Here is a 14,538-nt window from a genome sequence, read left to right as displayed (position 1 = left end):
TTGTGGAACTGCGACCAAAAGAGCTTTTCCACTTCGCGATCTTCTTGATCTCAGAAGTGTTAGGCCGCATCTGCGGCACTCGCTGCCAAATCCAGATAGGTGTCCGCCGTACTCCACATCTGGTCTAACGGAGCATGTTTAGGATCATAGAACTTCCTCCGCATCATAAAGGGCTTTCCAACCGTGATCTCTCCGGCCTAACGTAGCTCCTCCTTCATAGCTCTCATTGCAGAGCGAGCATCCTTGGCATCGGAAACGGCCTTCTCCAGGTCCGTCTGTTCCGCCCGATCTTCTTTTTCAAGAAGCTTGCAACGGTCAGCAGCGTTCTTCAGCTTCACGACCATCTCAGCCATTTCCTTCTTGCTTCGGCAGTGAGCAGGCTGTTCGGCTTTCAGCTCTTCAATTGCCTTTCCGGCAGCCGCATCACTTTTCCTGGCTTGCTCCTTGGCTCGGGCAAGTTCCGCCCAAAGATTCTCGATGGCAGCAGCACCATCTGCATCAAGCGCACACATTGTAAGATACTGGCATAAAGCTCCTCTTACCAGGTGCCGCCAGAGGAATTACATAGCTTGTGCCTTGTCAAGCCGGTTGTTGACAAGCGCGATGTCGGCATCTGCCACGTCAAGTTGCCGCTTTAGCTCGGCAAATTCATCAGTCCGGCTTGCCATCGGACACTTCGCCACCTATGTATGAAGGCGGCATATTAGACCTGGGATTATGATCCTCTACGCGCCATCACTTTCGACAACGCACAGAGTCTCAGGGGCTACTATCTACACAGGGCGCATCTTATTTATGCGCAACTGTCCAAAAAGGGTACATTATTTCGCGTACCTCAAAACCTGTCAGTAAACTCCTGACGGCCTCGTGGAATCCGCTCTCCGCGAATGAAATCCTCTCAATCACCGTACCCATCAATGCACGGTGCTCCTCTGAGATAGATGCTCGCCCTAGCAGATCCTTCAGCTCCTCCGCCCGCGCACCAGACGGCGCCAGACTCGTCCGATGGCCCTTTTCGAAGGCCAGACGTGGAGGGCTTTGGGGGGCCATATGACTACCTTCCGGCCCTGCCGGATTCGGAGAAACCCTCCGCGACGACACCTCAGGGTCGCCCGCCTCGCAAGGCGGTATGGCAGGGGGAGGCATTCCGCTCTCCATCATCTCCAGAAGAAGATCCCCCGAAGACGACCTCTGCTGAGAAGGGCTAAGGTCCGAGCTACAAGGTAAATTTTCAATTACTTTTCTCAGATATAAAGCAAGGATTTCTCTCGTTTCTTAAAAAGAAAACTCCTCTCTACTTACGGCTCGGTGGAGGGCTGATCCCCTTGAGGGCATAATTCGGCCGAAGTATCCCCCAGCACAGGACCCTTTGGCGAAGATTTCTTCACCTGCTTTGAGGCCATGGTCTCCGGGTCTTCAGAGGCGGTCCTCTTCTTCCCCTGAGGAGAGGAATTTTTGATTCCTCCCTTCCGGACAACCTCCTTCGAGGAGGCTGTAGCTTCCTTGTCCCCTCCCTCGCTTTCCTTTGAAGGCACAACCTCCAACATGCTGACTAGCACGGGACCCGGCGTGGTCTCAGGGAGGGGGGACGGACACTTGATTAGCTTTGCTTCCGCTATCCACTCCTGTTTAAAGGACAACTCTTTTAGGGGCAATTTCATGATAAATATACGGATAGCGAGTCCGGGCACAAGGCTACTTACTTGAGTATCCGGACGATTGCAGCTCAGACCTGCATCCTCCGTAGAATCTGGACACACTACTTGTGGTCCGAAGAACAATTTGTACATCTCCATAGGCGTCATGCCAAGAAAATGTTGGAGAACTCGTGGTCCCTCCGGGTTGAACTCCCACAGGCGGAGGGGGCGACGTTTGCAGGGCAGAACTCGGCGAATTAACATAACCTGCGTCACCACGACCAGACTGATGTCTCTTTCTAGGAGATCTCGGATGCGGCCCTGCAACAGGGGCACGTCCTTTGCCGACCCCCAGTCCAGCCCCTTATTGACCCATGACGCCAATCGTGGCGGGGGACCCGAGCGGAAAGCAGGCAGCGCCACCCACTTGGTGCTCCTGGGGGCTGTGATATAAAACCACTCTCGTTGCCATAAGCTGGACTCCCCTTGAAAAGAGCCCTCGGGCCATGGAGCACCAGTATTCTTGCTTATAAAAGCACCTCCGCACTCTGCGTGCCGTCCCTCGATCATCTTCGGCTCAACTTTGAAGGTCTTGAGCCATAGTCCGAAGTGAGGAGTAATACGGAGGAAGGCTTCACACACGACGATGAATGAGGAAATATGGAGGATGGACTCCGGAGCTAAGTCGTGAAATTCCAGCCCATAATAAAACATGAGCCCCCTCACGAAGGGATCCGTCGGGAAGCCTAGCCCCCGAAGGAAGTGAGATATGAACACCACACTCTCACCAGGCTTGGGAGTGGGAATGACCTGCCCTTGAGCAGGCAACCTATGCGAGATTTCGCCGGTCAAGAACCTGGCCTCTCTCAACTTCAGCATGTCCTCCTCCGTGACGGAGGAGGGCATCCATCGGCCTCGAAGGTCGGAACTGGACATTGTTGAAGGTCCGAAGCGCCTCAAATCTGGAGCCTTGGGTGTTGGAACTCGAGGCGAAGGGCGAACTCGTTTGAGATTGAAAGAAAGGAGTAAGGCCTTGGTCTCTTTATAAGAGGTTGAATACCAAGGGCCCTCCCCGTGACCGTTTGGGACTCGCCTTTGATCGAGAAAACATACCAACGGGTACGGTTGGGTTACCCACGCCCGTATTGATGAGAATCCCAGAATAAGGGGACATGATCTCTGCTTTGACAAGACGTGCCAAGGAAACCGCCTCGCTAAACGCGCTGAGGTGAAGCAGTAAAACGATTTGAATAAAGACTTGGCCGTGGTGTGATGTCATGCTACGGAATACGTCAACAGATTAAATTTGTGTAAATATTATTCTCTCTATAGCAATATGTGGAAACTTATTTTGCAGAGCCGGACACTACCTTTGTGTTCAAAATCTTCTATGAAGTACTTGGAGGAGGAACCCGCCTTGCAATGCCGGAGACAATCTGCGCGCCGGACTCGTCGTCATTGAAGCCTGGTTCAGGGGCTATTGAGGGAGTCCTGGATTAGGGGGTGTCCGGATAGCCGGACTATACCTTCGGCCGGACTCCTGGACTATGAAGATACAAGATTGAAGACTTTGTCCCGTATCCGGAAGGGACTTTCCTTGGTGTGGAAGGCAAGCTTGGTGATACGGATATGTAGATCTCCTACCATTGTAACCGACTTTGTGTAAACCTAGCCCTCTCCGGTGTCTATATAAACCGGAGGGTTTTAGTCCGTAGGATGAACAACAATCATACCATAGGCTAGCTTCTAGGGTTTAGCCTCTCTGATCTTGTGGTAGATCTACTCTTGTACTACCCATATCATCAATATTAATCAAGCAGGACGTAGGGTTTTACCTCCATCAAGAGGGCCCGAACCTGGGTAAAACATCGTGTTCCCTGTCTCCTGTTACCATCCGCCTTAGACGCACAGTTCGGGACCCCCTACCCGAGATCCGCCGGTTTTGACACTGACACTCAGCCTTCGACCCCTGGCATGTCAAATAGCCAGAGTCGCGGCTTTGTTATCTATATAATAATTGGCATATCACTCAGCTCCCAGTAAAAGTAGCCAGTGTCCAGTATGGACTTTTTCCTAATTGATCCGAGTTTTTGCTCCCATGGTTGTTTTACACACACACCTTGGCATAACCCGCCAGGGGCTCGGTATGGGAACAAATGAGTTGCCGGCAAGTCCGAACAGCTTTACAGTGTACTTCGGCGTCGCGAGTTTGGCCTTATATGCATTAGCTCCGAATCATGTTTTGGGTCAATAGTTGGGTTGCCCGGCTCCTGTGCTTGCTACCCTATGTTCCGCTCTATCGGCTAGGGTAGTAAAGGGAGACCTACTACGATTGTGCTTCCGGTTCATCTGCTCAAGCACCTTAGTAGAGAAAGTCGAAAACTAACTGTCATGATGTGGTGAGAGCTGGTCAACCACTCAACGACTTATCAGAATCTTTAGCGATTCTCTCTGTGTCATACAAAGGATCTTTTTCAGATCATTTTTTGCAATGCATCTTATGAAAAATAAGCCGCGTATATACCAGGGGCTATACTGTACACCCACCATAAAACTCCTATGGCTAAGTGAAAGTGTTAACGCCCTATAGTCTGATTGCCTGGTTCGCCGCATTGTCACCTCCTTCATGGACCAAGACGTTGGGTAAAGAGTGATCAAATGCTTTCCCGAACACCCCCGTACTTCCCACGAGGGGGCTGAAGCCGACGACTAGAAAACTTTCAGATTATATAAAAACGAATGCACAGGAGGAACAAAAGCTTTCGAGTAAAACATAAAAATAGATTAAATATAAAATTGTCTTTTACAATTCCCATACATCTCACTCGAATATTATGTTTTTTGAGCATTGACCCTCTATCAAGCGGGCAGCCTCTAAGACGTCCTCAAAATAATGCTCCGGTGCATGATGGCCCTTGCCCTTGGGTGGACTCTTTGCTACAACATCGATGGCCTTCATCTTCCCCCAGTATGTCTTGACACGGGCAAAGGCCATCCGGGCACCCTCAATGCACGCCGACCGCTTAACAGCGTCGATACGTGGCACCGCATCAACAAGTCGCAACACCAAGCCAAAGTAGCTATTCAGAATAGGCTCAGTCGGCCACATCCGGATTATGACGTTCTTCATGGCAGCGCCGGATATCCTATGAAGCTCGGCCCATTGGGACATTTGTTCATTCAGCAACAGAGGGCGCTTTGATGCGCCAAATTCAGAAAAGCTTCTCTGTTGTATACCCCTCTTGCGCTTGGTAAAATTGCGCCGCATCGGAAGAACTCTTCGGCAAGTCTGAAAACTCGTTTGGAGAACTCCACACTTGGTTAAGCTGAGCATAGTTCGGATCGCCGAACTTAGTCTGTAGCAAAAAGGGCTTACCGGCTGCAATCTCCCCAGCTTGTCGGATCTCCTCACGGGTTGCTCTGGATTCAGACCGCGCTTCTCTCGCCTCTCGCAAGGCCTTGTCAAGTTCAACCGTTTTGGCTTCATTCTCCTTCTCAAGATATTCACAGCGGCTAGTAGCATTTTTCAGTTCGATCGCCATCGCGGATATTTTCTCCTCATCTTGGCGCCGAGTAGCTTGTTCGGCCTTTAGCTCAGCCGACGCCTTTTCGGCAGCCGCATTACTAAACCAGGCCTGCTCCTTGGCCCAGGCCAGCTCCGCCCGAAGAATCTCAATGGCGGCGGCACCATCTGCAGCCACATATATTCCAGTATGCAATTTTCAGCATCACGCTTATATTACAGACACATATGTATACGGACTGCTCCAAATACATACCTTGTGACTCGTCAAGACACCTATTGATTAATGCAATGTCAACCCCTGCCACATCAAGCTTCCGCTGCAGCTCGACAATATCCATAGTCCGGGCAGTCGTCAGGGGAGAAACAACGTGTGTTCCAATTAATCAGGTCAGTCCTTGGAAATTTCTTTTGATCCTCTGATTGCCTCCCTCGGGAAGCCAATCAGAGTCTCAGGGGCTACTCTCTATACACAGGTGTATTTCGTGAATAAAACACAATGGAACATATTACAATACAAACCTCGAAACCTCTTAGCAGGCCCACAAAAGCCTCATTCAATCCGCACTTCGCGGACAGGACCTTTTCAACCACCGTGCCCATCATGGTACGATGTTCCTCTGAGACGGACGCCTGCTGCAGCATGTTAGTCAGTATATCTGGCACCTCTGGATCTCCGAAGGCTGCTGTAGGAGTATAGCCACCGTTTCAAGGGATCCGTTTATTCGTATCCGGCTGTAAACTGGATTGTTTGGGACCTTTAAGTAGGACGTAGGGTATTACCTCCATAGAGAGGGCCCGAACCTGGGTACACATCGTGTCCCCTGTCTTCTGTTACCATCGACCTTAGACGCATAGTTTGGAACCCCCTACCTGAGATCCGCCGGTTTTGACCACGACATGCGCCACCCTTGAGCCCAAGGGGTTCCAACACCATCAGCCATAATGGAACCAAGGTTCGGGAGGCACCTTCGTGGTGGCATGCTGATCTTTGTAGATATCATAGATACACAAGATCAGATGGGAACCAGAAGACGATCACCCTTGGCAAGATCCTTGCCAAGGAAATCCACGAGACCCCCAGCAAGATCCTTGCCGGGACGACCGCGGTGCCGTAGTGAGACCCTTGCCGAGCCCTCGGCAAGGCCCTTGCCGAGAACGCCTGTGGGGCTGCAGCTAGGCCTGCATCTTCCAAGACTCCACCGCCGCTCCCACATAGCTGCCAGCTCGACCAGCTGAGCAGGCATCTGCGTTGCAGCGCGCGGCCTCTACACCAACTCAGCAAGCACCTGCGTGGTGGCATGCAGATCTTCATGAAGGCTCCACCACCATGCCAGCCCAGCAGCCAACCAACGTGGCGCTACGATGCCTCGTCGGCTTGGACGCACGTCGGAGCCAGGCGAGGCGACGACAGCTGGGACGAGCTTCTTTGCCGTCCCCAATAAAGCAAGAGGGGCACGTCGGCAGTGCATTAAATGTGTTTGTCTGACGATGCCAGGGGATAGACTCAGCCCCTGTACACCTTTCCACCTCCTATGTGCCACTGTGGCGACCCCTTTTTGTGTATAAAAGGAGGCCCGAGGCGTACTGGAGGGGGATTCGGATCTTTTGGACTAGAGAGCCACCGCAGCTAGTTCAAGAACACAAGAACACCTAAATATACATCAAAGCGGGACTAGGATTTTACGCGTCTCCGCGGCCTGAACCTGGGTAAACAATTTGTGTGCTGACCGCCGGACCCGCTTTTTGCACAACCCCGCGCCCGCCAACCGTAGAAGGGATCCCAGTGACCCCATAGGTGTCGTTCCCACCGACATCTCTGGCATGCCAGGTAGGGGGTGCGCAGTTGTGTGAATCTGGTCTAGCAGTTAGTTTAGCAGTTCTTCATCACCATGGCTCCCAAGAAGAAGATGATCACAGCGATCAGTTCATCGGGGGCTGAATGGCCCGTACCAGTACGGGCGAGTGGTGGCGTGGTCGCGGACGGAAGCCGAGGCGCGGCTCGCGAACACCCGCATCGCTCTGGCAGCCAAAGCTTGGCGAGCGACGTCGTTCATGCGCGAGACGATGGGCCACAAGCCACCAAATCCAAAGACGGAGCCAGCCCCCCCCCCCCGCAGGCGGCGTGGGGCCCTCCAGGGGCGGCGTCATGCCACCCACGTGCGGCGCGGTGACTTCCGAGGCGCCTACGCCGGCGCCTCCGACGCGCTCTTACCAGGTTGTGCGCGACGAGCAGCGTCACCATGCTGGCCACCCTGGGCACCATCGTGGGAAGAGTCCCGTGCATCATTCGCGGGATGTAGAAAGCCAACACGCGCGCCGAGGCACTGGCAAAAATGGCGTGCAGCTGCCAGGCCGTGATAGAGCTCCTTCTAACGTGGTTAGAAGTCGGAGCGCATCACGGTCCACGCAGCTTTCGCCACCACCCACGCCAGCAGAAGCCTTGGCACGCGCGCAGTTGCTCCTCGACTTTCCTCCTGTCGCGGAAAAACTCGATGAGTGGAGAGCCACCATCCGAAGCCTCGCCGGCGTTGCCAACAAAGATGAGCCATGACCAGCGGAGCCCTCTGGCCGGTGCTCCATCAAGCCGGTGCATGCCAGTGGTGGAAGGATCGGGGGCGCTGCGGCCACGGTGCACTCTCCTCCTCCACACCAGCCACCGCGGGTGTCAATCCATCGTGACGACGCTTGTGATAACATTTCCATAGCGTCGTCCGACCTACGGACCCACCATGATCAGCGCCAAGTTCTTTGGGAGCGAGCCCGTGAAGACGCTCGAACCACCATCGAGCGCCGGTGCGATGCACGCCACCAGTCAGATAGGCGGGCGGGGCCCACTATGGACCACCCAACACTGGGGGGCTCTGGCGACCTACCCTACGAGGTGGGTTGCCCGTCCTTTACCCGCGAGCTGCAGCAGTTCCGGTGGCCCTCCCACCGCACGTTCAAGCCAGACGTTGGCGAGAAGTACAATGGCAAGGCCCACCCGTCAGAGTTCCTCAGCATCTACCCATCGCGATGCAAGCTGCAGGAGCCCGCGACGACAAGGTGCTTGCCAATTACTTCTCGCTGGCACTCAAACCCAATGTCATGTCATGGCTGATGCACTTGCCGGCGGATTCCATTTCTTCTTAGTCGGACTTGTGCCATGAGTTCATTGGCGCCTTTACCGGAGGCCACCAAGCTCATGGTCAGGCAAGCGATTTGCATATCATACCCCAGAAGGAAGGTGAAACCATGCGCAAGTACATACAGAGGTTCAGTGATACGTCTCCAATGTATCTATAATTTTTGATTGCTCCATGCTATATTATCTACTGTTTTGGACATTATTGGGCTTTATTATCCACTTTTATATTATTTTTGGGACTAACCTATTAACCGGAGGCCCAGCCTAGAATTGCTGTTTTTTGCCTGTTTTAGGGTTTCAAAGAAAAGGAATATCAAACGGAGTCCAAACGGAATGAAACCTTCGGGAATGTGATTTTCTCAATGAATAAGACCAGTGAGACTTGGGCCCTACGTCAAGAAATAAAACAGGAGGCCACGAGGTAGGGGGCGCGCCTGCCTACCCTAGGCGCACCCTCCACCCTTGTGGGCCCCCTGTTGCTCCACCGACATACTCCTTCCTCCTATATATATCCACGTACCCCCAAACGATCAGAACAGGAGCAAAAACCCTAATTCCACCACCGTAACTTTCTGTATCCACGAGATCCCATCTTGGGGCCTATTCCGGAGCTCCGCCGGGGGGGGCATCGATCACAGAGGGCTTCTACATCAACACCATAGCCCCTCGGATGAAGTGTGAGTAGTTTACCTCAGACCTACGGGTCCATAGTTAGTAGCTAGATGGCTTCTTCTCTCTTTTTGGATCTCAATACAATGTTCTCCCCCTCTCTTGTGGAGATCTATTCGATGTAATCTTCTTTTTGCGGTGTGTTTGTTGAGACCGATGAATTGTGGGTTTATGATCAAGTCTATCTATGAATAATATTTGAATCTTCTCTGAATTCTTTTATGTATGATTGGTTATCTTTGCAAGTCTCTTCGAATTATCAGTTTGGTTTGGCCTACTAGATTGATCTTTCTTGCAATGGGAGAAGTGCTTAGCTTTGGGTTCAATCTTGTGGTGTCCTTTCCCGGTGACAGTAAGGGCAACAAGGCATGTATTGTATTGTTTCCATCGAGGATAACAAGATGGGGTTTTCTTCATATTGCATGAGTCTATCCCTCTACATCATGTCATCTTGCTTAAGGCGTTACTCCGTTTTTAACTTAATACTCTAGATGCATGCTGGCTACCGGTCGATGAGTGGAGTAATAGTAGTAGATGCAGGCAGGAGTCGCTCTACTTGTCTCGGACGTGATGTCTATACACATGATCATACCTAGATATTCTCATAACTATGCTCAATTCTGTCAATTGCTCAACAGTAATTTGTTCACCCACCTTAGAATACTTATGCTCTTGAGAGAAGCCACTAGTGAAACCTATGGCCCCCAGGTCTATCTTTATCATTTGGATCTCCTACTACTTAGTTATTTCCTTTGCTATTTCCTTTGCCTTTATTTTACTTTGCATCTTTTACCACAAAAATACCAAAAATATTATCTTATCATATCTATCAGATCTCACCCTCGTAAGTGGCCCTATAGGGATTGACAACCTCGATTTGCGTTGGTTGCAAGGATTTATTTGTTTTGTGCAGGTGCGAGGGACTCGCACATAGCCTCCTACTGGATTGATACCTTGGTTCTCAAAAACTGAGGGAAATACTTACGCTACTTTGCTGCATCATCCCTTCCTCTTCGGGGAAAACCAACGCAGTGCTTCAAGAGGTAGCATTCAGCCAGGTGCAATACAACATCCCAGATGTTCATCCCGCCGCCATGATCAGCGCATTCCATCAGAATGTGCGCAACCGCAAGATGCGTCAAGAGCTGGCGATGAACAAGGTCAAAGATGTGGCTGAACTTTATGTTCTGGCTGATAGGTGCGCTCGGGCTGAAGAGGGGAGGAAGTACCCCGGCGAGGACGCTGGCGCGGAAACCGACTCCACTGATAAAGACACAGCCACCCCGACAAAGAAGGGCCACCGCCGCAACAGGAAGCGCAAGGGCAAGACCGTGCTTGCCGTTGAGGGATCCGAGGACACCGACACCGCCAAGAAGGCCAAGGCAAATGGCCCCGACAAAGAAATTGCCGGGTGTGCCACTTGCCGGGCCTTGGCGGCTGCCGACAAGCCAGGAGGCTCTGACAAGCAATATTGTAAGATCCACCGCACCAAGGGCCACGACCTCCAGAACCGCCGGCAAGTTGAGCTGCTTGCTGAGAAGAAAAAGATGAGTATGAGAGGTGGGACAAGGAGAAGGGCCAGGATGGTGCCGAGGGGTCTGGCAAGAAGCATGGCGGCCAAGGAGGCCGCCGCGGAAAGGATAATCAGCAAGAGAGACCTGCTCGGGGCCGCGATAAGAAGCAAGGAGATGATGATCATGACGAAGATGACGAGTCCGGCGAGCACGAGTTACAGAAGGCTACGGAGGCCATGTGCGTTGACGGTGGCGCCTCGCTGCACACTTCTCACCGCCAGCTCAAGCAGTGGGCGCGTGAGATGATAGCAACGGAACCATCACTCGGTGCTCAGAGGCCACTGAAATGGTTCAACACGCCTATCATTTTCGACGCCGAGGACCACCCTGATCGCACAACTGTGGTCAGGTGTTTGCCATTGTTGGTCTCCCCAACAATATGCAACCTCAAGGCGACGAAGATGCTAGTTGACGACGGGGCCGGTTTGAACTTGATCTCGCCCATCGTGATCAAAAGGCTGCAGATTCCTGATGGAGACCTCGAAGAGACGAGCACATTTCAAGGGGTCAACCTGGGGAGGAGTCAACCGAAGGGTAAGGTCACGCTGCCCGTGATGTTTGGAGGCGAGTTAAAGTATAGGACCGAGAGGATTGTTTTCAAAGTGGCCGAGATCCCCTTGCCCTACAACGGGATTCTCGGCCGCCCGGCACTAGCCAAGTTCATGGCGGCGTCGCATTACGCCTACAACATGATGAAGATGCCGGGGCCGATGACCATCATCACTGTCCCCTCTGACAAGAAGGATGCACTGATCTGCACCGACCAACTCTACCGGGAAGTAGTTGCAGCGACTGCCGCCAAGGCACTCGCTCCTGCCGCTGGAGCCCCGGCAGGGAAGAAGACCGGCAAGACCTCTCGCACCCACTCCGGCAAGCGCACCTCTTTGGATTGTTGTGCTCTCGTCGAGGACGTGCCAGAGAGCTCCACCGGGAACAACAAGAAATCTAGAGCTGCGCCACCAGATACCAAGAGGGTGTCCGTCGAGGAGGATGGCACGGGATGGACTTTCACCATAAGATCCACCCTAGACAGCAAATAGGAAAGCGCGCCTGTCACCCTCCTACGTGTGAATGTCGACGTGTTTGCATGGCAAGCATCCGACATCCCCGGCGTTCCCAGGGAGGTGATTGAGCACCATCTTGTTGTCTGTCCTCATGCGCGACCCGTCAAGCAGAAGGTCAGAAAGCAAGCTTTGGAATGACAGGAGTTCATTATGGAGGAGATCAGGAAGTTGGAAGCGGCAGGCTTGGTGAGAGGAGTACTCCATCCGACGTGGTTGGCCAATCCGGTGGTGGTGCGCAAGGTGAATGGTAAGTGGAGGCTGTGTATTGACTACACAGATATCACTAAGGCTTGTCCCAAGGACCCTTTCCTATTGCCGCATATTGACCAGATTGTTGACTCCACGACCGGGTGTGACCTGTTATCATTCCTTGACGCCTACTCGGGGTACCACCAAATCTTCATGGCGAGAGAAGACGAAGAGAAGACAGCGTTCATCACCCCATGTGGCACTTATTGCTTTTTACGGATGCCTTTCGGGTTGAAGAGTGCTGGCTCAACATTTGCGAGGGCAGTCCAGATTGGTTTTGCCCCAGCTACATAGAAATATGGAAACTTATATGGATGACATAGTGGTCAAAACCAAAGACAGGACGACACTTGTACAAGATTTGGAAGAGACATTTGCGAATCTGCGCAAGATCAACCTCAAATTGAACCCTGAGAAGTGTGTCTTCAGCGTTCCGTTTGGAAAACTTCTCGGGTTCTTTGTGTCACAGCATGGGATCCAGGCAAATCTAGACAAGATCAAGGCTATTGAGCAGATTAGGGCACCCAAGCGGATCAAGGACATGCGTCGGCTCACTGGTTGCGTTGCCGCCATGAGCAGATTCATATCCAGGTCTGCTGAGCGTGCCCTTCCCTTTTTCAGAATCGTGAAAAAGGCGGGCCCAATGGAATGGACCCGAGAGGCCGAAGCAGCGCTACAGGATTTGAAGAAATACCTCTCCTCTACACCGATACTGGTTGCGCCCAAACCACAAAAACCGTTGCTATACCTGGCGGCAATGAACCAAGTGGTCAGTGCCGCATTAGTGGCGCAGAGGGAGGTCGACAAAGAGGCAAGGCCCCTGGCAGGGTCCAACACTGGCGGGGCAGGGCCTGCGCAACTAGACGAAGTGATGCAGAAGAAGAAAATGATGCAGCACCCGGTTTACTTTGTCAGCTCCCTCTTGCAGGGGGCTAGATCAAGGTACTCCGGTGTGCAGAAATTGCTCTTCAGCATCCTTATGGCCTCGAGGAAGCTGCGTCATTACTTCCAAGCACACGAGATCACCTTCATTACCCGCCTCCCATTGCAACGGATATTGCCTAACCCAGACGCAACCGGGAGGATTGTGGAGTGGGCCGTGGAGCTGTCGAGCTTTGGTTTGAAGTTTGGAAGCACTTCGACAATCCAGAGCAGAGTCTTGGCAGAGTTCATTGCCGAGTGGGCCTCAACACTAGACGAAGAGATCCAGGAGACCACTCTCCCTGGCAAGGAGGCAAGTCGCAGCTGGATTATGTACTTTGACGGCTCGCTGCAAGGCGCCGATGCTGGTGTGCTGCTCGTCGCACCCACCGGAGAGCACCTCAAGTATGTAATCCAGATGCACTTTCCCAGGGAGATGTCCACAAACAACACTGCTGAATACGAGGGGTTGCTTGCCGGTCTCAGGATCATGGCAGACCTCGGGATCAAGAAGCTCATCTTCAGGGGTGATTCGCAGCTTGTTGTCAGGCAAGTCAACAAAGATTATCAAAGCCTGTTGATGGAGGCCTACGTAGATGAGGTGAGGAAGCTAGAGGAGCGCTTTGACGGTATACAGGCGGAGCATGTTCCCCGAGTGGAGAACGACATCGCTGACTACCTGTCGAAGTGCGCCGCCTTCAAACTACCTGTGGAACCAGGTACTTTTGTGCTTCGGCGGACTCAACCATCCGTTAAACCATCAACAGAGCAGAACAAGCGAAGGAAATCAGGCCCTGGCAAGTACTTTCCCGCCGAGCTCCCAGGAGCCACTAGCAAGGATGTTGCCGTGGACACTGAGCCAGCCATGGGGCAACCGACTCCGGCGGGGCATCAAGTCCTAGCTGTAGAGACAACATCTCCCATGGCAGAGGAAGTGCCTTTAGTCCTTGCCGTCGAGCCTCGGGCTCCAACATGGGCACAACATACCATCCGATTCCTCCAAACAGGGGAACTCCCTAAGGAGCAGGAGCGGAGAAAGTAGCCCGTCGGTCTGCCATATATCAGTTCGTCGACGACGTCCTGTACAGAAAAAGACCAAACAACATGAAATTGAAGTGCATTCCCGGGAGGAAGGACTGGAGTTGTTGGTAGAGATACATGGAGGCATATGTGGCTCCCACATAGGGTCAAGGGACCTTGCCGGCAAGACATTCCGGCAAGGTTTCTTCTGGCCCACTGCCCTCCAGGATGCAACAACACTAGCAACCAAGCGTGAAGCGTGTCAGTTCCATTCGAAGAAGCTTCATCAACTAGCTCAAGCGCCCCAAACAATCCCTCTCTCCTGGCCATTCTCGGTCTGGGGGCTCGACATACTGGGCCCCTTTCCCCGTGCTGTCGAGGGCTTTGAGTACTTGTACGTTGCAATCGACAAGTCCAGAAAGTGGCCGGAGGTGGAGACAGTGAGAAAGGTGTCAGCACAATCAGCCATCAAATTCTTCAAGGGGCTAGTCTGTCGTTTCGGTGTGCCAAACAGAATCATCACTGACAACGGCACATAGTTCACGAGCCACGCCTTCATGCAGTACATCTAGGACCTCGGCAGCAATGTCTATTTTGCTTCTGTTGCACATCCACGGAGCAACGGCCAGGCTGAGAGGGCAAATGCCGAAGTGTTGTGAGGCCTCCGGACAAGGACTTTTGACAGGCTACGCAGGTGCGGACGATGCTGGATTTATGAATTGCCGGCGGTTCTTTGGTCAATCAGAACAAC

Source organism: Triticum dicoccoides, chromosome 2A (assembly GCF_002162155.2).
Source record: "Triticum dicoccoides isolate Atlit2015 ecotype Zavitan chromosome 2A, WEW_v2.0, whole genome shotgun sequence".
NCBI classification, from domain to species: Eukaryota; Viridiplantae; Streptophyta; class Magnoliopsida; order Poales; family Poaceae; genus Triticum; species Triticum dicoccoides.
This window is presented reverse-complemented; position numbering follows the sequence as displayed.